At 41.1% G+C, this 20,483-nt stretch overlaps 2 long non-coding RNA genes across 2 annotated transcripts; one reads left to right on the top strand and one right to left on the bottom strand.

Annotated features, from left to right (window-relative positions):
• Nucleotides 1–11,777: 11,777 nt before the first annotated feature.
• LOC148082373 (uncharacterized) lies at nt 11,778–12,690 on the top strand. The gene is made up of 3 exons (XR_015710840.1): nt 11,778–11,882; nt 12,458–12,545; nt 12,648–12,690. It is a non-coding gene; the product is annotated as an uncharacterized LOC148082373 (long non-coding RNA).
• A 3,104-nt stretch (nt 12,691–15,794) lies between these two features.
• Nucleotides 15,795–16,213, bottom strand: LOC148082372 (uncharacterized). The gene is made up of 3 exons (XR_015710936.1): nt 16,132–16,213; nt 15,957–16,029; nt 15,795–15,877 (listed from the first exon to the last, which is right to left on the bottom strand). It is a non-coding gene; the product is annotated as an uncharacterized LOC148082372 (long non-coding RNA).
• Nucleotides 16,214–20,483: the final 4,270 nt, after the last annotated feature.

The following is a 20,483-nucleotide window of genomic DNA, read 5'->3' as shown; positions in this document are numbered from 1 at the left end:
GACACTCTCCAGACTATCCTCCATCAGGGACAACACTCTCCACCCACTGCACCTGACCGTGGAGGAGCTGGCCAGCTCCTTCAGTGGCAGGCTCAGGCACCCCCAGTGTAGGACGGAGCGTTATAGAAGGTCCTTCATCCCAACTGGTGTCAGGATATTTAACTCTCTACTTTAAATATCCTGATGCTAATCCGTAGTGTGTTTTTCTTCTTGTGTGTTTTATTTTATTTTAATTTTATTTTATTCTATTGTATTTTGTTAATAGTGTTAAATTTCTAATTTTGTAAATAATTTGTATATTTTTAAGATCGTTTTTATTTTATTTTGTATTATCTCTTTTATTATTTCTTTTTTCCTTGCACTTTATTTTTTTCAACTGTGCTGTTGTAAAAGTGTGTTTCCCCTGTGGGGATGAATAAAGATTTTCTATTCTATTCTAGAACTTCCAAAAGCCTTTTTAGCTTCAGTGGTTCATGTGTTAGTCTCTTGTATATATTTCATCTGATAGGATAGTAATGTTAGGATGATTAAAGTCATCTCTCATCTACCTCCAGACCTGTGCGTTGTCTTTCACTGTCACAACTCTATACTAACAGATGAAAATTAAACATGTTTCAAATTTAACCACTAGAAGAAAAAATGAAACGTTTGTTTCTAAATTCCACTCTAGCCAAAATTATTTTGATCTGAAGAAAGTTATTTAAGTTAGTAAGTAATTCTTTTTAAAGCACCTTAAAACTTACAAGTTCAATATAACAAAGCCTGCACAAATAAAAATCTCTTAAGATGTATCTTGAAGGAGTCAGTAGATCCATCAAACACAGAGGGAGAGGAAGATCATTCCAAAGCTTCGGAGCAACAGCCTGGAAGGATTTCTCTCATCTGGTCCTGAAGCGTTTTTGGGGAACCATCAGTAGATTCTGACACATCAGTCAGGAAGACATTTTAACAAGTCAATAGTTTGACTTTATTGCTATGAAGTTCAAGAACACAAATTCAAGAGAAGGTATTGATTCATAATACTTTATTTAGAAGGTGAAGAACAGCTACTATGTTTGGAGGGACTGGTCCAACAGAATGTGTCTCACAGCAGCTGCCGAGATGAAGATCCTGACAGGAAGTCTGTGGATTAAAACAAAGAATTAATTTTCGTTTAGCACAAAAATTCTTTGTTTCTCCAGTACTTGTCATGTTCCACTTAAAAACTTAAAGATGTTTTTTAAGATGCAAACTAAAGCTAAAAAATGTTTAAAGTTCTTACCCACATGGTGTTTTTAGACCTTTTTGACGGCTTTCCATACGATGTTGTCCAGTGGATCCAGAGCTTTGACGAGAGCTTTAACCTCATTTCTGTCGTTCACCAGCGCCGCAGCTAAAGGTTCTACATGGTGGAGGTGATTAAATACAGTCTCAACAGGGAGACATATTTTATATCATATTCTGTTACACTCACCTGCACCATTGACATCATTTAGAGCCTTCGCTTCACAGGCGACCACCAAAAGAGCAACAACCAGGAAGACAGTTGAGATCCTCATTTTCTAGAAGACAGAAACCTTCTTCAAATGATGCTGATGTCAGCACAGAGACATTGAACTCACCGTCAGAGTGCAGTAGGTGACAGCTATGAAGTAGTTGACTATGTTCTCTTGTCAGAATCTTCTGACTATTGGACTGATTCTCCTTCTTTTTATTCACTTCTCTCCTCCTTCAAATATTTGTTCTGTTGGTACCAAATCAACAACCTGAAGGTGACGGAGAGTTCCACACGTTCTCAAGACTTTGGCCAAAGACAGGAAGCTCTAGGATATATTCATCTACTAACAGAGAGGAAACAGTTTCATTTGACAAATACTAGATGCCATGTGACTTGAGCCAAGAGAGCATCTGAGGATTTGACTATTTATTGAAGATGCTTGTCTTTAGAGCATACAATGTGGATTCTGGTTCTTCTACAAAGTGATTAAGGGCTTCAGGAGGGACGACCTCTGTCAGTAAAATTTCAGCTGTTTCATCTTTTCTTGTCTTACGATGTACATTACTTGACTGTTTGCTCCAATAAAATTACTTTATTGTTAATCAAAAATGTTGTATTGATCCGAGATGAATTCAAGCCTCAACCCTTACTACTTTTACATTAGAATAGGGCGGCTAAATATCCAGCATTTGCAGAGCACTGGCAGATCGACACTACTGGTATGAAAAAGCAAATTCAGCTCCCAAAGAAAAAGTGGGTGTCCAAAGAATGATTCATTAATGTTTTAAACAAACCTGATGATATAATTTTGTATAACAGAAATTGTGGGCACAGTGGATGCTGACAACAGAGAAATGATTGGGGGGATTATTTGAGAGAGATGATCTAATTCACTAGTGTTAGAGGGTTAGCATTTAGAGGTGATGACCAACATCTGGGGTCATGAAGCAATGGCAACCATCTGGGACTTATTAAATTCTTTGCAGAGTTTTATCTGTTGGAAGACACTTTGAAGGTACAGTCACGAGGGAAGGGTCACCAAATCTCACCTGTCATCTACTGTGTTTGAAGAGATAATTTGTTGAATGGGTCAGAATGTAAAGAGGATTACATCTGAACTACAGCATACAAAATCATTTTCAATCATGACACGACACGTCACAGACTGACCCACTGACATTTATATTTAGATGTGTCAGTAATGATGGGGAAATAGTTGAGTGATTTGAATTCAGCATTGCTGATTGTGTCGTGAAAATGACACAGGATCTTCAGGTAGATCTGTGAAGTTGCAGAGGCCAAAGTTATGCCTGTCAACATCAACGGTGCATCACCAGATGACATGTGAGGAACCAAAGATGGTTCACGAATGGAATATCAAGGCACGACAATTACCACTGCGGTGAAACCTCCATCTCGGCTTGCTAAGAATCTGCCATAATTTCCTAGTGGTACCTAAGCAAGACCACCAACCATGACATATAAGAATGAGGATTAGAATGCAGTTCTATCAGAATCTGGATGAAGTGGTGGACAAAGTACCTAAAGAAGACAAGCTTCTTATCCTGGTAGACTTTACTGCTCAGGCAGGCAATGAATATTATCAGAATCAGAACGTGAAACTTTTATTGACAGTGTTGTAAACACAACTTAGGATTTTCTTGTGTCAGTACAGAAGAAAATAATAAAAGAACATGCACAACCTATGCAGGAGTAATAATACTACAGTTTCTACACACACATGGCCTGTAAAGAACTTTGTTAAACGTCTTTGTCGTGCTCTGAATTCCTCTAACCTTGCCTGTTACAAATGCTAAAAGTAGGAAGTTGTTCTACCGGTGGAAAAGAGAGAAGAAGGAGCCCAGGATGACAATGTCACAGAAGAATTTGACTTGCTTCTCACAGCAGACCATTAAATCTGAGTTGGTCATAGAATTGGACATTGGGGATGAAGTTGGAACCTTTGCTTGTCCAAAAACGAAGTAGTTCTGTTAAAAGCAAGTAACCTGATGTATTTATTGTTCTTTGGACAAATGTGACGGACCTGATGAAGTAAAAAAACAAATAATTGATGATGAGATCAATGGTGGAGGTGAGTGACTCAAACAATAGTGTGTCCATGTATTTCATACATCAAAATGTTCCACACATATTATACCTTCTTGCTATAGACTGACAACTATCACAGTCTTTGTACCGAGGGGATTGAAATAAAGAACTTTAGTTTGCATCTCATAAAACCTCTTGTTTTAAAGTTTTAAAAATGTGCATGACAAGTACTAAAAGATCAAAGAGTTCTAATGTTCAATGAAAAATATTTAATTTTGTTTTATTCCACAGACTTCCTGTGGATCTTCACCTCACCTGGGCAGCTGCTGTGAGACACATTCTGTTGTGCGACTCTCCAAACATAGCAACTGTTCTTTACCTTCTCAATAAACCAGCATGAATTAATCCCTTCTCTTAAATTTGTGTTCTAGAACTGCAGAGCAGGTCAGTCTCTTGGAGCTCTTCGCCACATCCACAAACACATCACCTATAATAACCATCAATATTCTGATGATCTTTTTTAATGTGTTTATTAAAAGGTGAGCCATTACAATTAAACAATCTTAGCATCCAAGATAAGAGTGTGCTGCGCAGGAGAACAATTTAATAAATAACTAGAAATCTAATGCATACAATTGTCCAACACAAATAAAAGCAGTAATTCTAAAATAACAAAAATCCAAAGTGTCCATGAACTGCGGAATAAAAGATGGAACAAAAGGATCACAGCAGGAAGAATTTCCAAAAGCCTTTTTAGCTTCAGTGGTTCATGTGTTAGTCTCTTGTATATATTTCATCTGATAGGATAGTAATGTTAGGATGATTAAAGTCAACTCTCATCTACCTCCAGACCTGTGTGTTGACTTTCACTGTCACAACTCTATACGAACAGATGACAATTAAACATGTTTCAAACTTAACCACTAGAAGAAGAAATGAAACGTTTTATCACGATCCACTTCTATTTTGTTTTATTTTGTCAAGGTACTTCCTGCTTCACCATTTTCTTCTTCTTTGGCAGTTGACGGGCGCGGTTCCTGACAGTGGTTGGCAGAGTCGCACAGCTGCTGGTGATCTTCTATCAGCCCGGACAGATTTAAGGGGCCTTGTTTTCCTTGGACTATTATTTGAGAGAAAGGTCTCTGGGCTTGATTTCCTTTTTTGGACCTTGTTGCCATCCTGTGGACATTCTGGTGTCCTTGTGTATATTAAATTGTTATTTTGAACTTTTATCCTGTCTGCTGCTTATTGTCTTCGTCTTGTGAATCACCTTGCTTAGTATTTGATGACACGTTTGTTTCTTATTCCACTCCACCCAAAATTATTTTGATCTTATTTAAGTTAGTAATTTTTTTTTTTTTTAAAGCACCTTTCACAGACTGGGGTCACAAAGTGCTTAAACAACAAAACAATGCAGTTATAAATGCACACAAATTTTAAATCTTTAGAAGTTTAACACACTGACAAACACGGCAGCCCCAAGAGAATCAAGAAAAAGTCTGCACAAATTATAAAGGTCTTTAGATGTATCTTGAAGGAGTCTGTAGATCCATCAAACACAGAGGGAGAAGAAGATCGTTCAAAAGCTAAGGAGCAACAGCTTGGAAGGATTTCTCTCATCTGGTCCTGAAGTGTGTGCGAGGAACCATCAATTCCCCGAAGGAGACCTCCTGAGGGATCAATAAAGTTTTACCTTACCTTACCTTACCTTATCAGTAGATTCTGACACATCAGTCAAGTCATTTTAACAAGTCAATAGTTTGACTTTCATGCTCTGAAGTTCAAGAACACAAATTCAGGAGAAGGTATTGATTCATAATACTTTATTTAGAAGGTGAAGAACAGCTGCTATGTTTGGAGAGACTGGTCCTACACAATGTCTCACAGCAGCTGCCGAAGTTAGGATCCTGACAGGAAGTCTGTACAAAAACAAAAACATTTTATTTTCATTGAGCAATCGAACGATTTGTTCCTTCAGTACTCGACATGTACATTTTTAAAACTTAAAGCCTTTTTTTAAGATGCAAACTAAAGCTAATTTTTTTTCTTACCCTCATGGTGTTCTTAGACCTTTTTGATGGCTTTCCATAAGATGCTGTCCAGTGGATCCAGAGCTTTGACGAGAGCTTTAACCTCATTTATGTCGTTAACCAGCACCACAGCTAAAGGTTCTACATGGTGGAGGTGATTAAATACATTCTCAACTGAGACATATTTTATATCATATTCTGTTACACTCACCTGCACCACTAACGTCATTTAGAGCCTTAGCTTCACAGGCGACCACCAAAAGAGCAACAACCAGGAAGACAGTTGAGATCCTCATTTTCTAGAAGACAGAAACCTTCTTCAAATGATGCTGACGTCAGCACAGAGACATTGAACTCACCATCAGAGTCCAGCAGGTGACAGCTATGCAGTAGTTGACTATGTTCTCTTATCAGAATCTTCTGACTGTTGGGCTGATTCTCCTTCTTTTTATTCACTTCTCTCCTCCTTCAAATATTTGTTCTGTTGGTACGAAATCAACAACCTGAAGGCTGGTTCTTCTACAAAGTCATTAAGGGCTTCTGGAGGGACGACCTCTGAGCTGGAGAATATTTTCCCCACCATCTGGACGCTGAAGTTGGCGATACAGCAGGTCATCCTTCATCATTATACGGTCCTCGGCAACCATCCTGTGTAGAGGGGCAGCCATCTTAGCAAAACCCTCGACAAACCGTGTATAATAGCTGGCAAAACCCAGGAATGACCTGAGCTCAGTGATTGTGGTAGGTTGTGGCCAGTCCACGACTGCAGAAAATTTACTGGGATCCGTCGACACCCCTTCTTTGGAGATACGGTGGCCCAAGTACTGTACCTCTTGCTGGAAGAACTTGCACTTTTCCTGCTTAACTTTGAGTCCTTCCAACTCCAGACAGGTCAGCACAACCTACAACCGATCTAGATGCTCCTCTACACTGGAAGTAAACACAATGATGTCGTCCAAATACAAACAAACAAATAACAATACAAACAGCAGGGTTTGGCAGTGCTGTGCTCCAAACATTCACTCCATGAGGCACTGGAAAGTCCCAGGAACATTACACGAACCAAATGGCATGCGGTTGAATTCAAATAAACCAAATGGTGTGCAAAATGCAGTCTCTGCTTTATCTTTCTCAGCCACAGGCACCTGATTATAACTGCTCGCAAGGTCCATTGTGGAGAACAATCTAGCTCCAGAGATGGCATTGAGGGACTCCTCGATGCGAGGGAGGGGGAAAGCGTCCTTCCTGGTCCGTTTGTTTAGCTGCCGGTAGCCCACACAAAGTCGCAGATCCCCATTTTTCTTCCTGACAAGAACAATGGGAGAGGCATAGGGACTACTACTCTCTCGTATCACCATAGTTTCCAGTAGTTGATGTATAAGGGCCTTTACCACCTCATATTCCGAAGGTGGGATGCGTCGGTACCTCTGTCTCACTGGCATTTCATCTAAGAGGGGAATATCATGAGAGATTAGGGACGTATACCGAGGTCGCCATCAAATGCAGAGAACACCCGTTCGTGCTTGAGCAAGAACTCCCTTACATTATGCTGTTCTACATCCGAGAGTAAAGAGAGATCAAGAGCCATAATTTCATCCACGACAGATCTGCCCCCCACACTTTGCGACCTAATGGTGGCAATAACCCACTCAGTATCACCTCGCACTTCACTCACCCCTGCCGGGAGACTCACTACCTCCGCTGGGAAAACCCGTCCTATTGGACACCGAGGCTGAATGTCAACTACTGACATGCCAACATTAACTACAGGGACATATGCGGTACTGTGATTCAGTGGCTCAATCAGCACGGATCCACATGAAGCTAGTAAGGAAGAACAAGTTGTTGCCAATATTTTTGTGGACGAGAATAGATACATGCCTTCTACCCCTTAGTCTGGCTAGCAAGGAGCGGGAAACGAGGGGCTGAACTTAGGTGTGATGGCAAAATTGGAATGCGGACCGCCAAGGTTCAGGCGGCGCTAACCCGTCACGCGAATCGTGAAACTCAGAGCTATATTGGTTGGGGAACACTTGGTAACACGCCTTTATAATATTCATCCCCAATATGCCCGACACCCCGAGTGGTGTCACCTGCTCATGAACATCTTTTACTACCAGCACGCCCCGCCGGGGTATTACACGACCAAAGACTTCGATGTCTGGCTCCAAGTACCCCAGGTAGGGAATTTCTAACCCATTGGCAGCCCTTAACCCCAATTAATGACAAGAACGCAGTTTGTCTTTAAAGTGTTTCCGAAAAAAACTATCCGAAATAGTGGACACCATGGACCCAGTATCAAGGATACACCTGACACTAACACCCGCCATATTGATGACCACTTGAGGGGAAGGGGCAATCAATCGTTCTCTTTGTCCTTTATCCACTACAGTCTGTGAGCCCTGTAAGTTCCCACCTAATGTCTGGCTCAATACATCAGGGGTTGCTAGTTTTCTGGCAGCGGAGGATCTGTAAGGACTACTTGGGAAGCAGTAAGAGTAGAGACAGTATTGGGAAGAACACGTTCATTTTCACAGTGGCTAGCATAGTGACCAGGCCGTTGACACCGTCTACAAATCACACGAGAGTGGCTAGAATGAGGGCCTGGAGGCCTTTGCATTGCAGCCGATGTCTGGGTAATCTGGTCAAGCTGTTCCTGTTGCTTTTTAACCAAGGCAGTAAGGGGTGAAAGATGTTCAGAAGTAGAGTCAACGAGTACAGGGTCAACATCAGTATGTCTAGTCACAGTTTGAGGGGCACAAAAAGCAGACATGGTGGGCCGACTACCCTGTGCTCCTCCCTCGCGTTCCCATCTTATAGCCTCAGCTCTGATGTCCAGCAGAGTCAGTTCAGGGTGGCTACGAACAAGTCTCTTTAATTCTCTGCGCAGATCAGAACTGCTTACACGCTCTACAAAATGATTACGAAGTAAGAGTGCAGCATTAGGGACGCTCATTGGAGAGCAGGCAACTATTTTTTTCATTAGGCAGTTCAAGGAATGGGAAAACTCTTGAAGAGACTCACCCTCCAGCTGTTTACTACCAAAAAAATCCTGCAGTAGCACAATATAGGATTTAGCACACCCATACAAGTCTTTGAGAAGGGGCTAACAGTTACCGGACCCTGCCTTGCCTCAAAATAAAAACTCTATTCACCATGAGCCTCACCACAGCCAACACAGAAACAACCAAGCTGACTTGTAAACAGCTCTGCTTACTCAACCAACTATTCCTGTGGTTCTGACACACAACACAATGCTTATTGAAACTATAAAAGGTACAATTGCCGGATTGCCAGATCCTACCAACAACGCCAGAAAATATGTAACCTATCCTTAACACTGGCCCGGGGAGTAACGGTGGACTTCAACTCCCACTAGTGGCTGGTTTTAAATGAGATGGATCGTTATACAACAACGCCACTTTAGGACTTGCACCTAAATATTTAATCCCACGACACTGCGCGTGGAAACCTCCGGCAAATTAATACAGGCCCACAAAAACAAGTACCAGAAAATAATATAATTTATTGGAGTATCAAGACAAAGCAGCGAATTAATTACGACCGAAGTAGGCTAGAAATAATCATCAGCTGACAACGGCATAACAAACTAAGGCTTGCACACAAGTGAATTAAAGTCAAAACACACAGTTAGTAATTATAATACAGAAATATAGGGAAAACAAAAACACATTAGTAATCTTAACAAAGCCACACATTGACGTGACAGAAATAACAATTATAGGCACTACTTCAATCTAAAACAAAATCGCTGCTGTGAAAAACTACAACAAGTGTTAAACATGACCAAAAGAACCACAGGAAATATTAACACAATATTAACACAAGATATAAGTCGCACAACTGTAGCTCACTCTTACAAAAGTTGAATAACCAACACAAAACTACCTAAACTGGATCTGTATAAAAGGCGCCGACAAGGACGGCTGCCTCTCCAGTAGCTCCGCAGCAATTTTCTATAATTTTCAGTTTTTTATTAATTTTTTACTATCATTTTTTTTAATGGATACTTTTGAATATGGAGAGAATCGTCTTATTTACTCAAGAGAGGATCTACTGTCGCTGAAGTCAATGGCACGGGCTGGAGATCGCCACGAGATCCTGATCGAACTTCAGCGCCGTTACAGAGGCTGTCGGGCAGGGATGCGGCTAAAGGCTAAGCTAACGGACAATCGGAGACGTCACAGACCAACGATCCCAACGAGATCGCGCTGTGTGTTTACATTCCTCCGAGCGCTGCGGCTGCATCTGCCTGTGAGAAGATCCACACAATGACAGCTCGACTTCAGAATCAACATCCTGACGCGTTTATCATCATCTCTGGAGACTTTAATCATGCCAACCTGGACTCTACTCTGCCTACTTTCCATCAGGCTGTGGATTGTCCCACCAGGAATAACAGGACAATTGACCTTCTTTATTCCAACTTGAAGGATGCCTACAGAGCCAAACCTCTTCCTCCACTTGGAAGGTCCGATCATAACCTGGTCCACCTTCAGTCACAGTACATTCCTCTGGTGCAGAGACAGACTGTGACCACTAAGACAATCAGAAAGTGGACACCAGCTGTGGAGGACGCCATCAGAGACTGCTTTGAAACAACAGACTGGGATGTGCTTCTGAAGTCTCATGGTGAGGACATCGAGGGACAGACACACTGTCTAACAGATTATTTAAATTTCTGCTTGGACGTTTTCGCCCCCTACTAAGACTGTCCGCTGTTACCCTAATAATAAACCGTGGATAACAAAGGAGGTCAAGGATGTCCTTAACAGGAAGAAAGTGGCTTTCAGGAGCAGAGACAGGGACGCCATGAGATCAGCTCAGCAGGAGGTGAAGCGATGCTTGAGGGAGACAAAGGACACCTACAGGAGGAGGTTGGAGGAGAAGCTGAGCCGAGAAGAAATAAGAGAGGTCTGGGATGGTGTTAAAACCATCACTGGACACAAGAACAAGCCCTCTCTGACTGCAGTGGACACGGTGGAGGAGGCAAATGGACTGAACAACTTTTTCAACAGGTTTGAGCAGGTCACCCTCACTGCTGCCCGCCTCAGGACCTGCCCCACCTTCTTGTGCCCCCCCAAGCTCCACACAACCACTTCCCAGCTTCACCTCACTCCAGGTACAGGATGTACTTCAGAGGATTCGTCCAGGGAAGGCTACTGGTCCTGATAAGGAGTCTGCTCGACTGCTAAAGACCTGCGCTGCTGAACTAGCTGAGCCGCTCCAGCATGTCTTCAACCTCAGTCTACGGCTGGGGAAAGTACCAACTCTGTGGAAGACTTCCTGTATCGTTCCAGTCCCTAAAAAGATCCGACCGAGTGTGCTGAACGATTACAGACCGGTGGCACTGACTTCGCAGCTGATGAAGACACTGGAGCGGCTGATCCTCAAACATCTCAGGCCACAAGTCCAGCACGCGCAAGACCCCCTGCAGTTTGCCTACTAGCCAGCAGTTGGTGTGGAAGATGCCATCCTTCACCTCCTGCATCGGACCTACTCCCACTTGGATAAAGGAAGCGGTTCAGTGAGAATCCTGTTCCTGGACTTTTCTAGTGCCTTCAACACTATCCAACCCACTCTGCTGCAGGACAAACTGACTAAGCAACACGTCCTCACACCCAAGGCGTCACACCGTCCTACGCCGTGCAATGTCCCCCTGGCGTCACTAAGGTAACGCTACAGGGGGGACAAAAACGGCGGTATTTGCCGACCCGGGTCATCCAGTAATATACAGAGCACCCCCCGACGTCGGATTCAAAACGACCCGGGTTACATTTGACGCGTAGCCCACCTCTTGGTTGCCATGGTAACGTGACGTGACTACCGTAATACTACAACTATGAAGCGCACTTGAAATGTTTAATGTCAACAGTGCGATTCTAACCCCGATTGTGCTTACCGACCTCAAACCACTTTAAGAAGTACAGAGTGAATATAAATCGGTAAAAATGCTTAATTTTAATTTTTTGAAGCTTGGATTGTTCACGCATCGCGGAAGTCAAGAGGCTCTCGCGGATTAATACATGCTTATTCTTCATAGTCCGGTGCGCTTTTCTATGAAAATAGAATCTTTCATTGAGATTGCATTTATGGACATATGTTTTCTTTTTATTTAGCTTTAGTTTATTGAGCATCTACGTGACGTTTGTCAACAGTAATCGCGATCCTGCAGAGGTGACGTCACACACGCGTCCAAACGCCGGATGATGACGTCACGCTTGTTGACAAAGATCGATAGCATTTTGTCCACACGTTTGTTCAGTAACTTGACGGAACCAGGTGCGCGTCACTCGTCTATTGAGGTAAGATATCATTATTGCTTTAAGTCGACTCAGAAATAAGGTTTCATTGCGTGTAATGTAACTTTCTGTGGTGCGTTAACACGAGAGCTAGTTCGCTAACACTTAGCTTTTTAAATTATAATGCAACTCACACACGTATTTTGTTTGTTATTTTGAAAGGACGAAAATATATTCAATATTCCAATAAAAAGTTTGCTATATTGGCAGGTCATGGTAGGCGATTTATTTTATTAATATTCAAGATATTGATTTCATTTATCACTTCCGCATATTAATACAGATAACATATTTATCGTATTTAAGTATATAAGTATACGTTTATTTGAACCATTTTGGATGAGGGATTTGATCTTTTGTTGTTTTCTTTAAATGAAAGAATATATATAAAATTATAATGAAACGTATTTTAAATTCCAGCATAAATAGGTAAACCAGATGGAAACACAATCAAACAATGGATGAAGGAAACATGGAGAGCTTATCTCTGAATGATCAAGTATACTTGCTTGTATTTATTGATTTATTATATTTAAAAGGGAGCACTAGTATGTTTTTGTTTTGTTTTTGCATGGAAGTGACCTGCAAGAACTGCCCAGAACTCCAGACCTGCTTGACATGAAACCTTTCTCTCTGTGGTTCCTGACAAATGATTTCAAATGTGAAGTAAGTGAGTAATATTTGTAACATAGTGAACACAAACTTGTAAACCTACAGCACATCCCATCATGGAAATAATCTAAAATGCAATTCTATGTTCTTTTCTAGGTGAGATGGAGAAATGCATATCAGGTGCTGGACTAACCATCGGTCAACATGTCAAAAGCAGGTGAGGTGGTTACATCATACACACTTTGGTCATTAAAATAGTCATGTTTGGTAATAATGATCAATACATTTCTGTGGCAGGACGCACTGACATGCTGACGCTTATGGTCAAGGTTTTCTGGCTTCTGTTGTTGGAAACACTTGGTTGTGCCCGTCAAGGTGGAAGGTACACTAGACTGAAGAGTCTTCTTCAATAGATTTTACACTTCAAATGATCAGAATCAAACGACTTCATTAATACAATGTTTTCCAGCTTCTGTTGACTTTCGGACAAAGAGGATTCGACGCTGTTAGGGCAGTAAGGAGACGGCAGGAAGTGAAAGATTCTTGAGAAGGAGATGAACCACCTCTGGTCTCTGTCAAGTCGTTGTGATTCCCTGAAAGAGTTGTCTCGCATGGCAGCGTCACAGCAAGGTAAGAGTTTATTTAGCAAGTGAAGAACAGAAGTACAGCTGATCATTCTTATTGTCTTATTCTTTTAAGATGCACCATGGGCTTGACTGGTGAGGCTTTGAAGGATCTTCAGAGCCTTTGAGGAGCAGCAGCAAGTCAGCATGACGTCACTCGAACCATGACTCGGACCAGAAACTACTACACACAAGTCTTCGATGAGGACGAGACCATCAACGTCGTGCAGATTCACTCTGATGGTTACTCGTGACATTTGTGACGATCTGTGAACATTTGTTTGATATGAAACCTGTAATAAAGCACAATTTGACATCATTTTGAATAACATCCCATAGTATTCATCATCAGTGCAGGTAATGTGTTGTGAAAATGACTATTGGTGATTTAGACGTTGTAACAAAGTCTCTGTTTACCCTAGTTTGAGATCGACATAGAGTTCAACATGAACAATATTCAGGCAAAGCAGACATCATATGTTAATGAATCATGAATGAATTAATGCTTTATTTCAAACATGTTACATTAGAAAGTAAACTTAAGACAAACAAACAAAACCAATGACTGGTTGATTAGTCAAACAATAATTATAGTCAAAAGAATAATATTTACCCAACATGTCCTAATTAAGAAGGATGAAGCATAAGCTTGTCTATACCTAACCCTTTACTACTCAATTATTTACCATCAACACCCAAAGTACATCAACAAAATACAAAAATAAACAAACAAACATGCAGCAAAACACAGTGGAGATATTTAAGATATAAATAGAGACAAACCACTGCTTTCTTGAAATCACCACACTTGCAATAACTTTCATAATTGTGTAATTCCATGTGATCTGGGTAACAGTAAAAAATGATTTAAATCATCAGTAATCATCATCGTTTAAAATAGCAACTGAAGAGCTATTTGTAAATTACACCCAAACTATGAAATAGAAGACAGCACGTCTAAAAGCTTTGTTTGACCCACAGTACATGTTTGAACTTAAAAATATACATATTTATGTTATTGATAGGTGACTCAGGACTGCTGTTATACTATCAGAAAACTACACACACCAACATGATGTATTTGTTTGTAGTGGCCTGTGCTACATCAAAGGGTTAATTCTCTGACTTCAAGAGGCATGAAGGCCCTTGTAAAGCTGATATTTATATGACACATTCAGATGGTCTCCTACTATCCTGTGAGAAGTGTGATTCAATGAGTCCAAAAATGAGGGAGAGGTTGTCATTCTTCTGTCAAGATGGTCTCTAAGTGTTACAGAATATGCAGACCTGATCCTTCAGGAATGGACTTAGGCAACTTTTTTTCTAATCAGACCTCAGAGCTGATATTTGGATATGTTATTCTAGACTCCATTCTGAGTTGAGCTGTTGTGGTTTGATGTTGCTATGAACTTCCTGTGCCCCATGGTATCATGGGAAACTTGGAGAAATCTGGACTTTGAAGCTCTATAAATCGACCATTGTTGATTTAAATTATCTGAAACTTTTAGAGGTTCTTCATGTTCCATTTGTACACATATATGTTCAAGGGTGTTTCTCTAGGTGCTCCCTGAAGCTACTTCCGGTTTGGGAGGAGTTATCATTATGGTTCCACAAGCATATGATTTAAGAGGTGTCAAAGGTCACGCAGACCAAGTTTCATATGTCTGAGGGTCACAGAGGTCACATAAGAGCAAAAGAGCAACAGTCATGAAAAACACGTTTTTGGCCCCGGTTCATTCCCAGCGGCCCCTGGGGGTCTGAAAATGAGCATGATAGTTCACACTAGCCTCAATATCAAGCCTCTGTTCATTAATATACATGTTATTGATTACTAATGTATGATTATGTTTGTACTTATGCAATACATATTATTGATTTAGTGTGATTATAGATGTAATTATTCCAATAGTAGTAAACTTTTGTATAAGCTATTAACTCCAATATGAATATTGTACATGAGCTGCTTTTTATCAACCTGTCATAATAAAAGATATGAACTGTTATCATAAAAACTTTATTTAAATTTTTTAAGCATTCATTGGTATCAATTATAGGCATCTCTGAAGTTACAACTGCATTGATCATGTTGGGATGAATACTATGGGATGTTATTCAAAATTATGTCAAATTGTGCTTTATTACAGGTTTCATATCAAACAATTGTTCACAGATCGTCACAAATGTCACGAGTAACCATCAGAGTGAATCTGCACGACGTTGATGGTCTCGTCCTCATCGAAGACTTGTGTGTAGTAGTTTCTGGTCCGAGTCATGGTTCGAGTGACGTCATGCTGACTTGCTGCTGCTCCTCAAAGGCTCTGAAGATCCTTCAAAGCCTCACCAGTCAAGCCCATGGTGCATCTTAAAAGAATAAGACAATAAGAATGATCAGCTGTACTTCTGTTCTTCACTTGCTAAATAAACTCTTACCTTGCTGTGACGCTGCCATGCGAGTCAACTCTTTCAGGGAATCACAACGACTTGACAGAGACCAGAGGTGGTTCATCTCCTTCTCAAGAATCTTTCACTTCCTGCCGTCTCCTTACTGTCCTAACAGCGTCGAATCCTCTTTGTCCGAAAGTCAACAGAAGCTGGAAAACATTGTATTAATGAAGTCGTTTGATTCTGATCATTTGAAGTGTAAAATCTATTGAAGAAGACTCTTCAGTCTAGTGTACCTTCCACCTTGACGGGCACAACCAAGTGTTTCCAACAACAGAAGCCAGAAAACCTTGACCATAAGCGTCAGCATGTCAGTGCGTCCTGCCACAGAAATATATTGATCATTATTACCAAACATGACTATTTTAATGACCAAAGTGTGTATGATGTAACATCTCACCTGCTTTTGACATGTTGACCCCTTCCACCTCCGATGGTTAGTCCAGCACCTGATATGCATTTCTCCATCTCACCTAGAAAAGAACATAGAATTGCATTTTAGATTATTTCCATGATGGGATGTGCTGTAGGTTTACAAGTTTGTGTTCACTATGTTACAAATATTACTCACTTACTTCACATTTGAAATCATTTGTCAGGAACCACAGAGAGAATGGTTTCATGTCAAGCAGGTCTGGAGTTCTGGGCAGTTCTTGCAGGTCACTTCCATGCAAAAACAAAACAAAAACATACTAGGGCTCCCTTTTAAATATAATAAATCAATAAATACAAGCAAGTATACTTGATCATTCAGAGATAAGCTCTCCATGTTTCCTTCATCCATTGTTTGATTGTGTTTCCATCTGGTTTACCTATTTATGCTGGAATTTAAAATACGTTTCATTATAATTTTATATATATTCTTTCATTTAAAGAAAACAACAAAAGATCCAATCCCTCATCCAAAATGGTTCAAATAAACGTATACTTATATACTTAAATACGATAAATATGTTATCTGTATTAATATGCGGAAGTGATAAATGAAATCAATATCTTGAATATTAATAAAATAAATCGCCTACCATGACCTGCCAATATAGCAAACTTTTTATTGGAATATTGAATATATTTTTGTCCTTTTAAAATAACAAACAAAATACGTGTGTGAGTTGCATTATAATTAAAAAAGCTAAGTGTTAGCGAACTAGCTCTCGTGTTAACGCACCACAGAAAGTTACATTACACGCAATGAAACCTTATTTCTGAGTTGACTTAAAGCAATAATGATATCTTACCTCAATAGACGAGTGACGCGCACCTGTTTCCGTCAAGTTACTGAACAAACGTGTGGACAAAATGCTATCGATCTTTGTCAACAAGCGTGACGTCGTCATCCGGCGTTTGGACGCGTGTGTGACGTCACCTCTGCAGGATCGCGATTACTGTTGACAAACGTCACGTAGACGCTCAATAAACTAAAGCTAAATAAAAAGAAAACATATGTCCATAAATGCAATCTCAATGAAAGATTCTATTTTCATAGAAAAGCACCGGATTATAAAGAATAAGCATGTATTAATCCGCGAGAGCCTCTTGACTTCCGCGATGCGTGAACAATCCAAGCTTCAAAAAATTAAAATTAAGCATTTTTACCGATTTATATTCACTCTGTACCTCCTTAAAGTGGTTTGAGGTCGGTAAGCACAATCGGGGTTAGAATCGCACTGTTGACATTAAACATTTCAAGTGCGCTTCATAGTTGTAGTATTACGGTAGCCAAAGGAAAGCAGGGGGGTGCTCTGTATATTACTGGGTGACCCGGGTCGGCAAATACCGCCGTTTTTGTCCCCCCTGTAGCGTTGCCTTAGTGACGCCAGGGGGACATTGCACGGCGTAGGACGGTGTGACGCCTTGGGTGTGAGGACGTGTTGGACTAAGATGCATGTGGACCCTGGTCTGGTCTCCTGGATTACGGACTATCTTACTGATCGACCACAGTATGTCAGGCTGAAGGACATCAAGTCTGACACTGTGGTGTGCAGTACAGGAGCACCTCAGGGGACAGTACTGGCCCCTCTCCTCTTCACCATCTACACTTCAGACTTCTGCTACAACTCAGAGCTGAGTCTCGTCCAGAAGTATGCTGACGACACTGCCATTGTTGGATGCATCAGGGACAACAGCGAAGACGAGAATAGGAGTCTGATAAGTGACTTTGTGGAATGGAGTGAGAGGAAGCTCCTCTGCATGTTCTACCAGTCTGTGGTGGCCAGTGTCATGTTCTATGCTGTGGTGTGTTGGGGTGGAAATGTGTCCAAGAGGAGTGTCAACAGGTTGGACAGGTTGATCAGGAGGGCTGGCTCTGTGGTTGGAATGAAGCTGGACTCACTGGTGACAGTTGCTGAGAGGAGATCATTGAACAAACTACTGTCCATCATGGATGATGAAAGTCATCCTCTCAGCATTGTCATCAGTGAGCAGAGAAGCAGAATGAGTGCACGAATGCTCCTACCCAGGTGCAAAACAAATAGACTCAGGGACTCATTCATCCCTCGGGCTATTAAATTGTACAATTCTGAGTTTGGGGGCAGGAGTGGAGTGAGAGTATCTGGATGTTCTGTTCCATGTTAGTCTTTGTATCCTTTGTCTTTGTTGTTTTTCTTTGACCTATGTTCTTTGTCTTTATCTTTATACTTAGATTGTGTCATCTTGTTCTTCCTCTTATGTTCTTTTCTTATATTATTGTTTATGTATTATTTTTTATTGTTTATGGAAAATTGCTGGCTACTGGAAAAAACAATTTCCCGAAGGAGACCTCCTGAGGGATCAATAAAGTTTTACCTTACCTTACCTTACCTTAAACAACTTTGTGGCGAACAGAATAACGAAGGTATAGATTAAGCTGTGAAGCGAACCAAACTAAACATAAAGAGGCAATATAAATAAAGAGGCAAGGCAGGGCATCTTTTATGCACATCCCTGAGAAAAAAGAAAGAACCAAATCGTGAAGAAAAGAGAAAAAAATGAACTCATTTAGGTCGCTGTACCTGATTTTATGAGTCAGCTTGAATTATGGCCCGAATACCAGGGAACAGGACCGCGCACTGATCGCACCACAGGCACACATCCCAGAATGTAAAACGTTCAAAACAGGTGTCCGTTCTGGTCGCTCCAACACGCTGTTCCGGTTCTTAGTGCTTCGCTTTGTGGAGAGAAATGGTCAATGCAGAGTGTCACGGGTCGTTTATTCGCCGCTTCAAGTCAAACAAAATACAAGCTTTACGATCGATCGGACGCACTTTCTCCCGGCGACTGTACAGGTCAATAGCCCCGGGAGAAAAGGTCCCGAACTGTAGAAAGATCGCTATATTTAAGGCAAATTTCCGGGCCGGGAGGTCCTCCCCCTATCGCCAAATGGTTCCTTCAAAAGCCCTGTGCCATGGTCCCCCTTTGGAGAGTACTTCCTAATTTGTTTCCTTTTCTAATAAAACGGTCAGAACTGGAGTCCGTTTCCATCGCTCCAATACGGCGTCACTTCCGGGTCTTAATACTTTGCTTTATGGAGACAAATGGTCAATGCAGAGTGTCACGGTTCATTTATTCGCCGCTTCAAGTCAAACAAAATACAAGCTTTTACGATCGATCGCCCGCACTCTCTGCCGGCAGCTCTTCAGGTAGATAGCTCCGGGAGAGACGGTCTCGAACTGTAAAAACATTGCTATATTTAAGGCAAATTTCCCGCGCCGGGGTCGTCTCTCCCGGGGCAAATGGCTCTTTCATGGTTCTTGTGTCTTCATCACGCTTCATCAAGCTTCCGTTTTCCAGTTTCCATCAGTAGATTCTGACACATCAGTCAAGAATTCATTTTAACAAGTCAATAGTTTGACTTCATGCTATGAAGTTCAAGAACACAAATTCAGGAGAAGGGATTGATTCATGCTAGTTTATTTAGAAGGTAAAGAACAGCTGCTATGTTTGGAGAGACTGGTCCAACACAATGTGTCTCACAGCAGCTGCCGAGATGAAGATCCTGACAGGAAGTCTGTGGATTAAAACAAAGAATTACTTTTCGTTTAGCACAAAAATTCATTGTTTCTCTAGTACTTGTCATGTTCCGCTTAAAAACGTAAAGATGTTTTTTAAGATGCAAACTAAAGCTAATAAATGTTTAAAGTTCTTACCCACATGGTGTTTTTAGACCTTTTTGACGGATTTCCATACGATGTTGTCCAGTGGATCCAGAGCTTTGACGAGAGCTTTAACCTCATTTCTGTCGTTCACCAGCGCCGCAGCTAAAGGTTCTACATGGTGGAGGTGATTAAATACAGTCTCAACAGGGAGACATATTTTATATCATATTCTGTTACACTCACCTGCACCATTAACATCATTTAGAGCCTTCGCTTCACAGGCGACCACCAAAAGAGCAACAACCAGGAAGACAGTTGAGATCCTCATTTTCTAGAAGACAGAAACCTTCTTCAAATGATGCTGATGTCAGCACAGAGACATTGAACTCACCGTCAGAGTGCAGTAGGTGACAGCTATGCAGTAGTTGACTATCTTCTCTTGTCAGAATCTTCTGTTGGACTGATTCTCCTTCTTTTTATTCACTTCTCTCCTCCTTCAAATATTTAATGTATTAAAATATTTCAATGTTTGTGCTCAAGCTACAACCTGAAGGTGACTGAAGAGATCAATGTTTAATTTACAGTGATCCGAAACCAATTCCATCATCAGATTATGTCTTCCTGCTGTGAGAGTGAAAACCAGTCAAGACTTTGTAGAAAACTTGCCTGGCTTTTTATCTGTGATCTAATCTTTCCTAAAATGATGGTTTTCGTCCTTGTCTTCGTCTTCCTCCACTAATCTGGAGTTTTGTCACGGGGGCAGCAGATTTAGCAAAGAGGTCAGACTGAGCCTGAGAAACCTTGGTGATGTATTTAACAAACACCTGTCTCTAGTTCAACACTGCAGAAAACTG

The sequence above is a fragment of the Callionymus lyra genome, chromosome 4, assembly GCF_982586985.1.
Source record: "Callionymus lyra chromosome 4, fCalLyr1.hap1.1, whole genome shotgun sequence".
Taxonomy (NCBI): domain Eukaryota; kingdom Metazoa; phylum Chordata; class Actinopteri; order Syngnathiformes; family Callionymidae; genus Callionymus; species Callionymus lyra.
The sequence above is the reverse complement of the archived record's forward strand: the minus strand, read 5'-3'. Positions and strand labels throughout refer to the sequence as shown.